This window comes from Neophocaena asiaeorientalis, unplaced genomic scaffold (genome assembly GCF_003031525.2).
Source record: "Neophocaena asiaeorientalis asiaeorientalis breed wild unplaced genomic scaffold, Neophocaena_asiaeorientalis_V1.1 scaffold196, whole genome shotgun sequence".
NCBI classification, from domain to species: Eukaryota; Metazoa; Chordata; class Mammalia; order Artiodactyla; family Phocoenidae; genus Neophocaena; species Neophocaena asiaeorientalis.
The window spans coordinates 968011-985812 of NW_020173929.1; the positions used below are offsets into that span (position 1 = coordinate 968011).

The 17802-nt window shown below is 41.8% G+C and overlaps 1 long non-coding RNA gene across 1 annotated transcript in view; it reads right to left on the bottom strand.

Moving 5' to 3' along the window:
* LOC112404593 (uncharacterized) overlaps positions 1–17802 on the bottom strand; it is an 88560-nt gene that overhangs the window by 38504 nt on the left and 32254 nt on the right. The window contains exon 2 of the long non-coding RNA XR_003004125.1: positions 8965–9003. This is a non-coding gene — a long non-coding RNA (uncharacterized LOC112404593). The remainder of the gene's footprint in view (positions 1–8964; positions 9004–17802) is intronic.

Below are 17802 nucleotides of genomic sequence, written 5' to 3' on the forward strand. Positions count from 1 at the left end.
TAAGTTAGTGGTTTGCTGCATAACAATCAACTCCAAAGCTTAATGGCTTAAAATATTAACAATTTATTTACTCACAATTCTACAGATTGGCAATTTGGGTAGGGCTCAGCTGGGATGGCGTATCTGTGCTCCATGTGGTACCAGCTGGATTCATTTAAACATCTGCAGTCAGTGGGTAGATATGCTGGGGGCTGACTGACCCCGGATTGCCTCAATCACTCACTTATTCGGAAGCTGGCTGGAGTTATCAACTAGAACACCTCAGTTCTCCATGTGGCATCTCACCTTCCAGTACGCTAAACTGGAGAAATGTTCAGAGAGAACAAAAGCAGAAGCTGCAACTTCCCTTATATCACATTCTATTGGTCAGATACTTTTTTTTTTTTTAGTTTTTATTGGAGTATAGTTGCTTTGCAATGTTGTGTTAGTTTCTACCGTACAGCAAAGTGAATCAGCTATACATATACATATAGCCCCTCTTTTTTGGATTTCCTTCCCATTTAGGTCACCACAGAGCACTGAGTAGAGTTCCCTGAGCTATGCAGTAGGTTCTCATTAGTTACCTATTTTATACATAGTATCGATAGTGTACATATGTCAATCCCAACCTCCCAATTCATGCCATCCGCGCCCCCCCATCAGATAGTTTAAAACCAGCCCAGATTTAAGGGGTGGGAGAAGAGACTTCATCTGATAATGGGAGGAGTGACAAAGAAACCTTCCCAAGTAAAGGGGCTACAGGGAGACATGATCCACTGGGAACCATTACTGTATGAATCTACCATGTTAGAGTTAGTTTCTGTGGCTTGCAACCTAAGAATGATAACTAATCCACCAATCAGTGGAATGTGACATGGAACACATTAGATTTGGGGGGCTTCAACCTTTAGGACATTTTCCCTGATTCTACATCACATATTAATGAGATTATTTGGAAAGAATGTGGTGTCATGGTAGTGGGGCTATAAGAAGAATGAATTTCAAGTGAAATTATCATGGTTCAAGTCCTGCCAGTTATTTAGCTGTGTAATTTTGAACCTACATAATCTCTGTGACTTCATTGACATATATGAATGAATAACTGAATGAAATGGGGGTGATAAGATTTTCCTGAGCTGCAAATACTGTTGGGGGTATGAAACAGTGCAACTCTGTGAACCACAGGCAATCCTCACTTTGCACTGTAGTACAGGACCATAAAATGACCATGCAAGTTGAGACTGTGCAAAACTGTCTTTATGGGAAACACTACAATTGTTTCCTGACCTTTAAAAATTTCTGTCAAAACATTAAAAACTCTCTCACTATTGGTTATAAATGTATAAGGATATGAGAAAAAGAATAAAACTGATGTTTGCTTAGTACACTATTATTTAAAGTATTATACTAAAAACACTAAAAATAAAGTGTCTTATTTATTTGTACAAAAATTTTCAAGATTAGTTTGGGTGGTGCTTGCCTTCTTGTCATCATATAACTGACAAGCCAGCACCTTTTCTATGCCTTGGTAAATCGTCACACTGCTTTTTACGTTGGAAGCATCTGCTTCTTTTTTTTTTTTTTTTTTTTTTTTTTACAGCAGGTTCTTATTAGTTATCTATTTTATACATATTAGTGTATATATGTCAATCCCAATCTCCCAATTCATCCCCTGCGCGCCCCTGGCTTTCCCCCCTTGGTGTCCATACGTTTGTTCTCTATATGTGTGTCTCTATTTCAGCCTTGGAAGCATCTGCTTCTAACATTTTATCCCTTGTATTTTTAATGTCATGAAATATCTCCAAGAGTTCCTTTTATGTGAACTTTTTGCTGGTGTCACTTCTCTAGGACATTTTTATCCTTTCATACAACCACCTTCCTCATTTATGTCAATAAATTTGCCTTCACTGAGTTCCTTCAGACGCATGTCTTTCAAGAGGCAGTAGTATCAACATTCCCACAATCCGCTATTTCTTCTACTCTCCATTTATGTTTGATTCTAACTTCACTTTCAGCATTAGTACTTTTGTTTCTTTGTTGCACTTTCATTTTCGTTGGATAATTCTCTTTTAATTTTCCATATTTGTAAAATGTCCCATGAGTTTATCACTGGGAAACCAGGAAGCAACACAAGTATACACTTTGCTGTCTGTTTGTGAACTCAGTAACAGATGCATAGTACCAATCACTGAAAGAAGTGACAAGATTGGTCACTGATCATGATGTGCATCTGTCACTTATGTAGTGACCTGTGGACTAAAGAGCTAGCAGCAAAGTTTGTACTTTATGCAACTTCTCAGTGAATACATTGGTAGCTAAAATTTAAACTGTGTTGTTGGCAGACTGGTGTTATTTAAATGGCAGTAACTGAAATTTGTGCGTATCAGAACTATGCAGAGTGAGACCTTATTAAAGATTATGCTGAGTTTAATTATTGTCACAGTTGTTATTAAAGATAGAAAGACAGACCTCAGGGGCTTCCCTGGTGGCGCAGTGGTTAAGAATCCACCTGCCAGTGCAGGGGACACGGGTTCAAGCCCTGATCCGGGAAGATCCCACATGTCGCGGAGCAACTAAGCCCGTGAGCCACAACTACTGAGCCTGCACTCTAGAGCCTGCGAGCCACAACGACTGAGCCTGAGTGCCACAACTACTGAAGCCTGCTCGCCTAGAGCCCCTGCTCCGCAACAAGAGAAGCCACCGCAATGAGAAGCCAGTGCACCGCAACAAAGAGCAGCCCCTGCTCGCCACAACTAGAGAAAGCCCACGTGCAGCAATGAAGACCCAACGCAGCCAAAAAATAAACAAATAAATTTATAAAAATAAATTATTTTTTTTTAAAAAAATGAAAGACAGACCTCGTTCTTACTGTATTAAAGAAGGAGTTCAATTTAACTCAAACACTATTAAGCTCCAACAATTTTCATCTTTGCCACTGCAAGGTCAGCAGATTAGTACTAAATGCAAGCAAACAAGAGGGGAGGAGGGAGGACTGAAGAAACAACTGCGTTTTAACCTTTCCACATAGGCCTAGAGGAAAATAGAGCACACCAAACCCAAAGGTCATACAAAAGTAAGGAAAGATATTGTCAAAATTAAGTAGCTCTTTTTACTACTCTTTACTTCCAAGGCCAGAAGGAAAATCTTTCCATACAGCTTTCCAGGAGTGTGGCTGGTAGTCTCCCAATATCCACTTTCTTTTCTTTCTTAGTAACAGAACGCCAATTTTTGGCTGGTTATGCTGCTACCCAGAATATTTCCCAGCTTCCCTTGCAGCTAGTTGTGTCCACATGATTTAATACTGCCCAGTGAAATGTAAGTGAAAAGACTGAGGGGACTGGGGAGAACTCCTTAAAAGGAGCTTGTTCTATTAGGAGAAGCAACCTTTTGTCCTTCCTACCGCCTAGAATGTGGGCAAGATATTAGAAAGTCATGTTAGACCATAAGGCAATGTTGAGAATGGAAGCCAGGTGTTGGGATGGTGGAACATAAATACCGATGGAGCCTGAGTCCTACGTGGTGTTATGCAAACATCATACCCAGCTCTGGGCTGCCTCTCTCCATAAGACTTCATGTGTATTTAAGCCACTCTTTCTTACCCACATCTGAATACAGTTCCTAACTGATAAAACGAATACTCTTATCTAGTCAATGGGCTATGTCAGTGACCCAAGCAATAGTGACTGTCTTTTACACAACAAATGTCCCAAATGAGTCAGAAGCACATAGGCAAAATAGTATCCTCCACATGGTGTTGGATATTTAGGGGAACAAAAGCTTATGGTTGTTTTGTAAAGTCCTAAAACAGATTCAAATAATCAAAACTCAAACACAGACCTGGCTTAAGAACTGTTTGGACCAAAAAAAAGGGGGGAGGGATGAGAGGGAGGGAAAGTACTAGCTCACAGCAAGCTTGCTATGAATCAGAAAGTGTGGATGGGAACTAGAAGCCCCAAAATATAATTCGGTATAAGGCTGCCCTCATATGAGTGTCTAGAGGAAAACAAAGGAGGTCCTAGCTCAGTGCTGGTCTCAGGTTAAAAGGGACATTTAACAAACAAAAGTAAATTGAGGTGACAGCAACCAAGGTGTCTGGATTCCCCATTTTGTGAAGGATGGGAGAAGGAACTGGAGTTATGCACCTGGGGGCAAAGAAGACAGAGAAGAGATATGATTGGTGTTTCAAATACATGAAGTGCTATCTTGTAGAAGAGGACTTTGCTTTAATCTGCATGGTTTCAAGCATTAGAACCAATGAGTGAAATAAAAATAAAACATATTTCAACTTAATAAAAGAAAAAACCTTCTGAGAATTAGAACTTTCGAAAACTGGAATGCACTACTTTGTAAGGTAGTGTGTTATTTGACATGGTAGTGGATTTTTTAAAAAGTAGGGACGATAATGGAATTCAGGACTTCTTCTGAAACTCAGGATAGGAAATAAAACACTGCTGTATCTTGCAATCCTTGAAAAAATGAAGTGATTTTGATTCTAAGGTGACTATCAATGAAGAATAAAGAGGAAGGGAGCTCCACATTGGATGGGAAACTGGAACAGGCACCCCTTCTATTCTTACTGTGCTATTAGTACTGCTATTAATAATTAGTATTTTCCTGTTACATGTGAAGTAGTTAATATGCAATGATGCAGGTGTTGAACAAATGTTTCCTGAGGAAAATGATAATGATTGTAGTGGACAGAACTCTTCTACCTGTAAGTGGATGAAACAAGCTCAGAATAGTCTGGGGGTAAAATAAGAAATTCAATGGCAGGGGTAATCTCATTTCAGGCTCAAACAATAGGGTCAGAATCTTTCTCCATCTCTTGGATCAATTTTCTCCGAGCTGGCTTCAATCTCAGGCAGACTCTTACCATGTAGAAGCCCAGACCACCTCTGTCAGCTTCATACTTCATTCCCTATAGAAATTTCAATGGGGCTTCCCTGGTGGCTCAGTGATTAAGAATCCGCCTGCCAATGCAGGGGACATTGGTTCGATCCCTGGTCCGGGAGGATCCCACATGCCGTGGAGCAACTAAACCCCGTGCGCCACTACTACTGAGCCTGCGCTCTAGAGCCCACAAGCCACAACTACTGAGCCCGCGTGCCTAGAGCCCGTGCTCCACAACAAGAGAAGCCACCGCAGTGAGAAGCCCGCGCACAAATAGAAATTTCAATGGGGCTTCCCTGGTGGCTCAGTGATTAGGAATCCGCCTGCCAATGCAGGGGACATTGGTTCGATCCCTGGTCCGGGAGGATCCCACATGCCGTGGAGCAACTAAACCCCGTGCGCCACTACTACTGAGCCTGCGCTCTAGAGCCCACAAGCCACAACTACTGAGCCCGCGTGCCTAGAGCCCGTGCTCCACAACAAGAGAAGCCACCGCAGTGAGAAGCCCGCGCACCGCAACGAAGAGTAGCCCCCGCTCGCCGCAACTAGAGAAAGCCGCTCGCAGCAACGAAGACCCAACACAGCCAAAAATAATAAATAAATAAAATTTTTTAAAAAAAATAGAAATTTCAATGGACAGAGAACTCCTTTTACTCAAAAGTCTTACAGTTGACTTGGACTAACCTGGCTTCAAACACAGCCCATTGTTTACCCAATTACTGTGGGCTTTGGCCAGGCTTGGGTCACATGAACTGAGAATAGGGCAGGGGTGGTTTCCACAAGGAAAAGAAGCTTCTGATGTAAGGATGCTGTGAAGTTAAAAATAATAAATGGCCACTACAATGACAACAATGAATGTGGTAGATTTTTTTAATGGCAACTTCAGTGGAATTCGGGGCCTATTCTGAATCTCAAAATAGGAAATAGAAATACTGTTTTATCTAAAAATCCATGAGAATACGAAGTGAATTTGATTCTACGCCTTAATCTAAAATCCTAATACTCAGGCAAATGATAATTTTAACGTGTCTGTCTTTTCACCAATTCCCTCTTTTTTTCTTAAGATGCCTGTTCACAGACAGCCTCATCACACAAAGTAATAGCAAACGAAGAGAAAAGCATAAAATGTTTACTGAAGTGGATGAAGTCACGGCATGTAAAGAAAAATTATTCATTAATAGCTGAAAAAGTCCTCTATATTTAATATTTAGGTGACATATTTCCATTTCAAGTGAAGTAGACATTATAGTCATGAACAGCAAACAGAAACACAAACTCCATTTATTTGTAAAATAAACTCATTTTCTTTTCATATCAATGCAAAAAATGACCCGATGCCATATGTTCCATCTGCCATGATTCTAAGACAGCAAAGCTATACAATTTCTAGATCATTAACTTGTCTTCCTATTTTTCCACGTCTTATGGTTCTGCTAGGTAAGTGTTCGTTCATTCACTTTGATAATGCTACCTTTTATAGGTTTGGTATTTCATTTGCTCAATTACTCCATGCAAAACTGTAGCAGCCAGTGAGTGCGTGTGTGGGAAAGAAAAGGACCCACCCCACAGTTTCTCTAAAAGAACAAGAACTCAAGACTACACTTCCAATGGTTTCAAACAAAAGGGGGTTTGGTCTTTTGCTAGTCTCGAGTTTGAAAAAGGCATCTATACCCCCTCATTTTATATCATTGGAGCCAGGCTGAATGCCACAGTATTCAGGACAGCACAATGGTACAACATAGCAGCATGTCAGCTCTGTAAGTAGTGGGTGGCAAGATGGGGAAGAGGAAAGTGTCCCTATAGTCACATGGGAATCATGGAAGGGTCAATGGAAGGGAACAGGAGCAATCATGGGTCCATAGGTTATCTGCATAAACTCAGAGAAGTAGAATTCTACAAAGAAATCCCAAAATCAGACCTGAAAAATATAATTCAGGGTCATTGCAATGATACAAGAGAGAGATATCCTGAGGTTAAAGCAGCCGTGTATCATCCCTGAGTTTTCCATTTTTATTACACTGCTTAGCTATCCACAGCGTTTTCTTTGGGCCAGCTAAATCCATTCAAAATGGCTGCATGAGACTGAGACCATTATGAAAAAACTGTGCTCAACTTCTGAGACAAGCTGTAGAATTCACACTAAATAGCCCAGTCTATGTGACTTAGAATAGAAAGTCATCAGTAGATGCTTGCCCAAGAAATCCAACAGGAACTAGTATACAAGCTGCATACGAAACATGTTAAGAGGATGAAGGAGCAAAGCAGTAACAAGAGGTTTAAGAGAACGCAGCAACTCATGACAGGTGCATGCTTACACAATTAAATTTACTACTTCTTTTTTGGAGATAAACTCAGGAGTTTATAAAATGAACAGACATAATAATAACTACAAAAACGCCACCATGATTTATTGAGCATGAATAAATCATTTAAAAAATCCAGCATTGGGGGACCTCATTGAATTCTTTCTATAGGTAGGCACTAATAGCCTCTCCAGTTTATAGAAGAAAGTAGATCTCTGAGAATTTTGTGGAATTTCTTTAAAATCACACAACTAGCAACGGCAGAGCCAGGATTTTAACTCTGCCAGTCTGATTCCCAATTCTGTGCTTCTAACCGCCAGTGCTTTTTTCTTAAGCACTTCGCATGAACTCACTCATTCAAGTCTCATAACAATCCCAATAAAGTAGAAATTATTATTTCTGTTTTTCTAATGAGAAAATCAAGATGATAAATCATTTGTTCTAGGTCACATGGCTGGCCAGTGGCAGAGGCAAGACTGGAACTCATGTCTGTCTGACACTAGAGCTCACTTTCATAGATAATGTCACAGGCTGCTACTTGCCCATCAAAATCTATTCTCCTCTTCTTCCTGGGTACGCATCTGCTTAGCCAAAAACTACACTTCTACGCTTCCTTTGCAGTTATGTATGACCATTTGACTAAGTTCTTACCAAAGGAACATGAGTGGAAGTGACGTGTGCAACTTCTGAGTCAAAAGGAACTCCATGGTCACAGACCTCCTCTTTCTCTTTCTCATGAACTGGACCTCAGAATAGCAGGGGCAAAGCTTCAATCATACAGACAAGGACTATATCCTAAGGGATGACAAAGTGCAAAAGTTGGAGGAGGGACTTCCCTGGCAGTCCAGTAGTTAAGACTTCGCCTTCCAATGCAGGGGGTGCAGGTTGGATCCCTGGTCAGGGAGCTAAGGTCCCACATGCGTCGAGGCCAAAAAGCCAAAACATAAAACAGAAGCAATATTGTAACAAATTCAATAAAAGACTTTAAAAGTGGTCCACACCTAGAGAGTGTCATACTGAGTGAAGTAAGTCAGACACAGAGAGAGAAATATTGTATGATATCGCTTATAGGCAGAATCTAAAAAGAAATGATACAAATGAACATATTTACAAAACAGAAACAGACTCACAGAGTTAGAGAATGAATTTATGGTTACCGGAGGGGGGTGGGTGTGTGTGCAGGGAGGCTGGAGGGAAGGGATAGTTAGGGAGTCTGGGATTGACATATACACACTGCTATAATTTAAAAGGATAACCAACAAGGACCTACTGTGTAGCACAGGGAACTCTGCTCAATGTTACGTGGCAGCCTGGATGGGAGGGGGGTCTGGGGGAGAATGGATACATGTGTATGTATGGCTGAGTTGCTTTGCTATGCACCTGAAACTATCACAACATTGTTAATTGGATATACTCCAATATAAAATAAAAAGTTAAAATGAAATGGATAAATAATTTGTGGTTAAAAACAAAAAGTGGTCCACATCAAAAAAAAAAAAGAGGCTTTCAGAAAAAAAAAAAGTTGGAGGAGCCCAATTTCCTGAATGACTGTATAAAGCACGGCTGCCCCATATATCTGGACCACCTTGGAACCGTTATATGAGAGAGAAACAAATTTCTACATTGCTAAACCACTGCACTTTTAGAGTGTCTTGTTACAGCAGCTTAGCTGAACTCTAATATAGCCAGCAAGTACTATCACACAAGCAAGGAAAAGATGCTACAGACTTAGATAAGAAGGCAGGCATGAGGGTGTGAGGGAATCAGTGAGACTAATATTCTAATTACTTACCCTTTCTATTAAATCTCCATTGTAGTATATTCTTCATTCCTAAAGACAAAAAAAAAGTATTCTGAACAAAAGATACCTGTAAAACATCATCTAATGAAAAAAGCAAAACAAGACAAAAACAACAACCTGGAATGTAACAGCAAGTACTGGGAAAGTGGTGAGATTTTCATTTCTTGTTTTTACATTGCTTTATGACACTTCAGCTGACTAAGAATCTTTTGGAAATGATATCCAAATTGGCTCTCTGTAGAATTCATTAGAACAACCAAGCTAGAATCCATTAGAACATAAGAAAACAAAATCCCCTTTAAAACAGGTGTACTGAAATGAGCCCAAATCATAATACTGTAACATACTAAGTCAGTATATCTGGACATCACTTCAATTATCTTCATTTCATCTCTACACTGTGTGTTGCCTCTCTTGGACGTGTTGTTCTGGGTCATACAATGCAACCTCCTTTGTCATCTCTTTGAAAGATATCAGGAAATACCGTAGGGGCCAATCTTCAATTATACACCCACCCCCTGAGTCTGTGGTTACCCAAAGAACCCATGGGATCTTCCAACTGAATCTGAGAAACCTTAAGTTTTAATTTTTTAAAGTAAAAAACAAAAAAGCATTCCTGTGGAAAGTAGTTTTCATATATTTAAAGATCCACTAAAATGATCATAACTTTTAACTCCACATCTGTGTGCTCATTTTAAAGAAATGATAAAAAGTATTATATTTGTGAAGATGTTCACTGAAGCATATTGTAAAAAGGGGAGAAAACTGTAAACCAAATATAAAACAGCAGTGAAAAAATAGTTAAATAAATGATGGTTCATCCCTAGGGGAAACACAAGGCTGATATTTAAAAACAAATCCAGGGCTTCCCTGGTGGCGCAGTGGTTGAGAATCTGCCTGCTAATGCAGGGGACACAGGTTCGAGCCCTGGTGTGGGAGGATCCCATATGCCTCGGAGCAACTGGGCCCGTGAGCCACAACTACTGAGCCTGCGCGTCTGGAGCCTGTGCTCCGCAACAAGAGAGGCCGTGATAGTGAGAGGTCTGCACACCGCGATGAAGAGTGGCCCCCACTTGCCACAACTAGAGAAAGCCCTCGCACAGAAACGAAGACCCAACACAGCAAAAATTAATTAATTAATAAACTCCTACCCCCAACATCTAAAAAAAAAAAACTATTAAAAACAAATCCAAAGCAAAGGTATTGAGAAATAAATCAAACCTTTCCCGTTATCTTTCAAAGAGATAACAAACATTTGCTTTGGATGATCCAGAACAACATATCCAAAGGAGGCAACATACAGTGTAGGGATTACAGATTCTGCAAGTTAAATGATATCATGGAGAAGCAAACAGACAAATTCAAATTGGGTACTTTTACCGGGCAGTTGACCAGGTTTTTCAACAAGTTAATGGCATTTTTAAAAAAGTGAGTCTGTTGTAGATTAAAATAATGTTGAGATGTAACAACCATTGCAATGTATAGATCATTATTTGTATCCTGGTGTGCATGAATCAAGATTAAAGAAAGACATTTTTGAAATAATGAGGGAAATCTGAATATGACTGGATTATATGTAATATCAAGGAATTACTGCTAATTGTGTTAGGTATCATAACGGTACTATAGTTGCATAAGAAAATATGTAGAAAATATTTTCTAGAAATGCATAACGAAGTATGTAGGGGTGAAAAGACATAAGGACTGGAACTTGCTTTAAAATACTTCAGTCACAATAACAGCTATAACAACAAAACACAAAACACACAAGAGTACAAGTTCTGCAGTAGCCTGCCTGAGTAGCTCCAATTTGTATCCAACACTTACTAGTTATATGACCTAAGGCAAGTAACTTAACTTCCCAATGCCTTGGGTTCCTCTTCTGTTTACTAGTGATACCAATCACGTCTCTTGTCTTAGGTTACTGTGAAGATCATATGAGATGAGCTCCGTAAAGACCTCAGCACGACAAGTTAGCTATTATTATCATCATTATTAACCAGTATGCTCTTCACTCATCTAGGACCCCAAACCCCACTCACCAAAAGCACTTAATCCCTTGAAATCTCTCCTCTGTCTTTCTCTCCAGGTCTTGGCTCCTTCTTATTCCCTCCCGCCCTAGCCTGTTTCCTTCTTCAGGATATAGAGCCTCTGCTTTTTTTTTTTTTTTTTTTGGTACGCGGGCCTCTCACTGTTGTGGCCTCTCCCGTTGCGGAGCACAGGCTCCGGACGCGCAGGCTCAGCGGCCATGGCTCACGGGCCCAGCCTCTCCGCGGCATGTGGGATCTTCCCGGACCGGGGCACGAACCTGTGTCCCCTGCATCGGCAGGCGGACTCTCAACCACTGCGCCACCAGGGAAGCCCTGAGCAGCTTTTTAATATACAGATTCCAGGACCTGCTCAAGGGCAACTGAATTGGAATTCTGAGGAATGCTCCCAGATGTTTTGTTTTCTTTTGTTTTAATTCATCTGTTTTATATTTCCCAGGTGATTCTTATGCAACCAGCCCACACTGATCCACAGAATAGTTTTCAGAACCACTAGTTTTCCATTTTTTTTTTTCCCCCCTGTTGCTATGTTTATTCCCTTCTGGGAATAACTTGTTATCCCTTCTGGTCTTAGGGACCTGACCAGAGTTGTGTATCCACCCCTTCCCTTTGCAATACAGCAGTAAAGGTGGACAGCGCCCCCTCAAGAGAGAATGGGTGATGGCAGCAGTGATTAACTAGTTATGTCAACCCAAAAGGAAAGTGAATTTCAGGGACCAAGACTTAGCGACAGTGAGGCTGAATCCTGCATCAACCACAGTAGTTCTGCATTTATCTGTTATATATACTGCACTTCCTTGTACATTCGTCTGAAGGAAAGATTCCATTGCAGGGGGCAAAACGTTTGAAAAATATTGCCTTTTATAGAACCATAACATAACCAAAACACATTTCTTCTTCAGTTACATTTTAGGCAAACAGAATTTTTTTCTATTTTGGGCTACCCTGAAAATTTTAAGTATCATCTATAACATGGATCCCGTGGAAAAATATGAATCTGAATTCAAGATGGCAAAAACACATCTCCCTCACCACCAGCAACTTCCCACTGACTGAGCAGCAAGATGGGATTTGTTGTTGCCTCCCTGAATACCCTCAACCCCATCCCCAAGACTAAAGTGACCCCTAGCTTGGAATAAAGGAAACTCTCCCCGAAGCCAGAAGGGAATCCCTAGTCCCTCCCTTCTCCCCTTAACCACCCCCTGCAGTGGCCACAAGGACTGGAGGTCGTCCAGTGGAAAGAGACACCAGGCACATTGATTCCCTGGGGCTCAGGAAACTCCCCGCACCAGACCCCTGGCTATGCCAATAAATGCCCCAATAAATATTTTACAGGCAAAGAGGAAGCTGCTGACCCACTGTCATTACAGTATGTTAGAGTACGCGCTTTGAATTGCTTTGAGGATCTAGCTATGAATCACCCACATGCTCCCTGGGGAAGAACAACATTTGTGGAGTTAGCCCTGGACACAGATTAAAGCAGATCCACGTGGTGACCTTGTTCCTAGCCTCATGACTACAATATCCCAACCAGGCAAGGCCAAAAGCCCACCGCGGTAAGAAGTAAGGCATTGCTAACTACTTCATTTGCCAGACTTGTGTTTCTCCTCTCCTCCACCTCTGCCTAACAAAACCGCACTCTAGTGACTACTGAGTCGGCACAGGAGCCAAAAGTCCTGCCTGTTCCTCGTGCTAACTAATGAGTTGAATCAATGGAAAAAATCAATACATACCTGAAAACAAGCCAATCCCAAGCCTAAGTAACCCACATCACACCACATGTGTCTTCAAGGGAATACATTTATTGAACTCAAATTTCTCAACCAGCCACATCGACAGCCCCAATAATGACCTATAGGTAATGACCTAGTAATAGGTAAAGACCAGTAATCGGTAATGACCTATGACATTTGAATGCTTACCTAGGAGACCTGAAGGAGCCTCAGCTGCAAAAGACTGCACTGAGCTCGCTAAACTGTGTTTATTGATATAGGGAAGTTAAGACTCACACATCTCCTCATATATACAGGAACAAAGTTTGAAACCAAAGAGGTTTGGAGAACAGTCCTCCTAATTATTAAGGACAATGCTTTGGGCATTCCAGTTATTAAGAGATTGCCTCATGATGGCACTTGTAACAATAAAACCTTTTATTCATTCATATATTAAATAATAATGGCAGCCAAATACCAGGCACTGTGCCTGGCCTCTTTTCTAATCACACATCCCTAAATTCCACCTTCCAAATACACTGGGTTGCTCACAATGCCCAGAATACGCTCTGCTCTCTCCAGGGCTCTACACATGCTGTTCCCCCTGCCTGGAATGTCCTTCCCCACCCTCCATAGGGAGTGTACACACACACACACACACACACACACACACACACACACACACACACACACACACATTCACCATTGCTTTCATCAACTTCCAGCACAAATATCTCATTCTCATTCACTCAGCTCAAAGGCCATTCCAGGAAGTCCTCTCCTCTCCTATAGTAACATGTGCTGCCCCAAGTTTGTCTCACTGCAAAATGGAGCCTGTTTACGTGTGTCTCTCTTCCAGTGGGCTCTGGAGAGCAGGAACTTGGCACTGAGAAGCAGTTCCTTTTAGTGTTAGAACACAAGCCCTGGAACTAACTCCCTGGATTCTAATCCCAGGTCTATCTCTTAATCACTGCATAATTTGGGGCAATAACTTAATCTCTCTGGGCCTCAGTTTGCTCATCTTTAAAATGGGCATAACAACTGTGCCCATCTCCTTGTGTTATTAAAAGGATTGCTCAATACATGTAAAGTGCTTAGGATAATGCATTGCTCTTATAATAGTAAGAGCTCAATAAATGGTTTTCTAAAAATTTCTCCTGCAGAAAGGTAGGGAAAACTTACCTGTGTACACCTCCATTATATTGTGAAAGGGTACTATAATTAAATGACTTATCTCTTTTTAAATGTTCAAGGATAAAAGTGGCAAAGACCTATAGAAACAAGCAGAACCAAATTAAAAGAAAAGCAAGTACTAGGAGAAGGTACTTGCAATGCAATTAACTAACAAAGGATCTGTTTCCAGAAAAGATTTTCAGAAAAGAAGAAAACAAAAACCCTCCTATGAATCAATAAGAAAATCAGAGACTATCTAGTAGAAAAATAGGCAAAGGGTATTAATTATAAATAAGCATTTCACAGCAGAAGAAACCTGAATGACCTATATAACTATGCAATGATTCTCAGGGAACTAGAGGTACCATTTGATAGCTGCTAGATAATGCCACGTGTTGCTGAGGATATGGGAAAATAGAAACTCTTGTATAGGGCTGGTGTGGGTAAATAGGCACAACCACTTTGGAGAGTATTTTAAAAAGGAAAATTGAAGATGTGCAATTCCACTCCTGGGTGTCCACCCTCCAGAAGCTCGTGCACGTGTGAACAAGGAGACACGTTCCAAGATGTTCACTACAGCATCGGTTGTAACAGCAAAAGAAGTAAAAGCAACTTAACTGCCCATCAGTTAGATGCGTATATGTCAAAATGAATAAATCTCAAAAATATAGTGTTGAAGGACAAAAGCAAGGTACAAAAGCACATTGATAGTAAATGCAAACTGTAAAACTCGAAACAACACTAAAGATTATTTAAGAATACATACAGATGTAGTAAATGTAAAAAAACCATGCATGGGAATGTGACATGGATATGACGTGCCATCTTTAGGCTAGAGAAAGAGGTGAAAGAGAGGGGGTAGGTTTTGACTTTCATTGTTCTATTTTCTTTCTTTAAAAAACAGAGGCAAAGGAAATTTGAAGTAAATATAGCACAATATGAAATCTGAATTGTGGGTACATGGGTTTCTAGACAATTACTTGCTTTTCTAATTGTTTTAGATATTCAATAATTAAAAATTTTATGCCACGTGAACTTATAAGAAAAGGTACTATAAAATTAGCGTTTCTAGGTATATTTCAAGAAACTGAATATTCAGACCTTTAATAGATACTCCATACCTTCACTGATTCCACTAAATGTATGACTGCGTGAGGGGATGGGCAGACGGAGGCACGGATAGATGGATGGATGGATAGACAGATGAATAGGTGGCTGGATAGACTGACATTCAAATATATAACTATACAGAGACAGAAGAAATGAAGTAGCTTAGTGAAGTGAAAAGTTTTAATAAAGTTGTATAAAATGAAGTGCTCAGGCTTCAGAACTGAAATCCCAGCTCTGCCAACCCTTAGATCGCTGCTTTGGACAGGGTCACCCTGTGAACTGCACAACACCAAAGGGCACCATCTACATAGACGACAAGGTGAATGGCGCCCCCTGGAGTTGTGCGACGCCCCAGCCCTGATGGATTAATGCCATTACCCCTCTGAGTCCTCATTTCTTTATCTGTAAAATAAGTGCAATCGTACCTGCCTCACAGGGCCTTTAGGAAGACTAATGAGACAATGTATGTGCAGTGCTTAGCACAGAAAGCAGCACGTGGTAAGGAGTGAGAACATGGTAACCATTATATTATCCAGGTGGTACTAGGAGAATGGACACTTAGTGTTCAAGAACAGGTTAACGTGCAACAGCAGCCTAGGAGCTGTCTCCTTAGGATTTAAAAAAGTCATGCACTTTCAGTAGGAAAGTAACATATGTACCTAACGGCACACCTAGTGAGTTCAGGATCTTGGTGACTGTAAGTTTTCCAGCAGGCACTGGAGTGTGTTAAAGCAGCGGCCTTCCAATCCACAGTTCTGGGGTTCACTGGAGCACCTCAAGTTCAAGAGAGTAGGGTTAGCTACTAAGCCCAGATCCTCCCCCTGCCGTCATCAGAGCAAATGGGGCTTTCTGTGCCCTTAGATGCAGGCGTGTCTTGGCTGATGTGAGCGATGTAAGACTGAAGAAACACAAATCCGATTCTACGTAACACTTTCCACAGAGCATCTATAAAGTGCTCACAGTGCATAAACATACACAGCAAGCTCAGCCATGACGTGTACGGTGCACAGAGAGAAGGGGGCGGGGAGTGGGCAGGAGGGAGCAGCGACACGGGGCAGCTGGAAGCCATCTCTCCCGTTTACACTGGCATCACGCAGAAACCAGTTTCACAAGTTAAAATAAGCTGGCTTGCGCGCACGCGCGCGCACACACACACACACACACACCAGACTTAACACACCAGACCAGCCCCTCCCTGAAGGGCACCTCCTTCCGTTCTATGTCTACATAACAAACCACTCCAGAATTTAGCAGCTGAAAATAAAAAGGACCGACCAGCTCTCCTGGCTATGCACTTTGCTGGGTGATTCCTCTGCTTTACTGGAAGGCTTGCACATCTTACTGCAATCAGCTGGCGGGCACCTGAGCTGGAGGGTCCAAGATGCCTCCCGGCACTCAGGGCCGGGTGCTGGCTGGGGAGCCTCACGTCTCCACGTCTCCTCCCATCCTCTGGTAACTAGAGCAGCTTCTTCACCCAGTGGTCTTGGCAGTCTCAGGACAAGGACCCAAGAGGAAGAGTGGGCGCTGCAAGGCATCTAGAAGCTGGGGCTGGGCTTGCAGTGTCACTTCCACACATTCTGTTGGTCAAAGCAAGTCAAAAGGCCACCAGACACAAGGGGAAGAGAAGCAGATTCCACCCCTTGATGCTCCGGAGAAGCAGCAAAGTCCTCTTGCAGAGGGGTCTGCAGGGACTGTGAGAGGCATCTTAAGAAACCACCTGCTACAGGGCCCTTGGAAGTCAGGCGTGGACTGGGCGGGGCTTCTGCCTATGATTTATTTCCTAAGAAAAAAAAGTCCATGGTTAAAAACCACTCCATTAGAGCAAAAAGGCCAGAAAATACTATGAAAATAGGAATGAGGAGCACTTTTTTTTTCTCCTGAAGAAAAGCCTTCCTGGCAGGAGCAACAGGGTTCCTGAAGAAGGCGAGATTTCTCCTGCACTGAGCAGTGGAAGTCATATCGATGTGGCTAGTGAAGATGGTGAACAAGTGACTGGGGGAGGGGAGACTGGTCCTCACTGGAGCAGGTACCTAAGACTTGTCCTCCTAGGACAATGACAATGGAGTGTGATGCTCGTGTGTTGACAGGCCAGGCTGTCAGGTAAGAGAGAGATGGGGCAAGGTGAGAGGAGCCCCGCTGGCAGGGGAGGGAATGGCACTGAGGAAAGCAAATGCAGAGAGAGGCAGAGCTGCTCAGGGACAGGGACACCCCTCACCAAAGGGACAAAAGGCTGAAAAGTGACCCTCCGGAACTCTTCCTTTCCTCTTTTGGAAAGAGAGCAGGAAAAATAAGAAAGAGGCTTTGTCAAAATAGCAAAGCCTTATTAATACAATAATTGGACACTAAGTAAATGAGAAGAGAGTTCATAATGCCCTGACAACTCAAAAGAAGAGGACGAAGGAGAAGAGAACAGAATAAGACTGAGATTCAGACAATAACCCAGCCATTCCACCCCGCTCTAAGAAACAATCCAGCTCCCTCTGTGGGGACAGGTGGACACGTAGAGTCACACTTGTATACGTGGGTTTATAATTGGTTTCATTTTATTCCACAGTAAAGTGGGTTAATGGTACATCCATATTGTGACAACATTCTCTAGCAAATGTCCTAATTAGGAATCCTAACTAGCTTTCCATTATTTCAAAACTGTCCAAATCTGGGTAGACCCCAAAGACCATCTGGAACCTGGACTTCTGCCCAGGGAAGCAAGGGATTGTCCTTCATTAGACCTCTCCATGCCCCACCTCTCTGAGAGAGAGACAGAGTGATGGTGAACACAGTGGAAA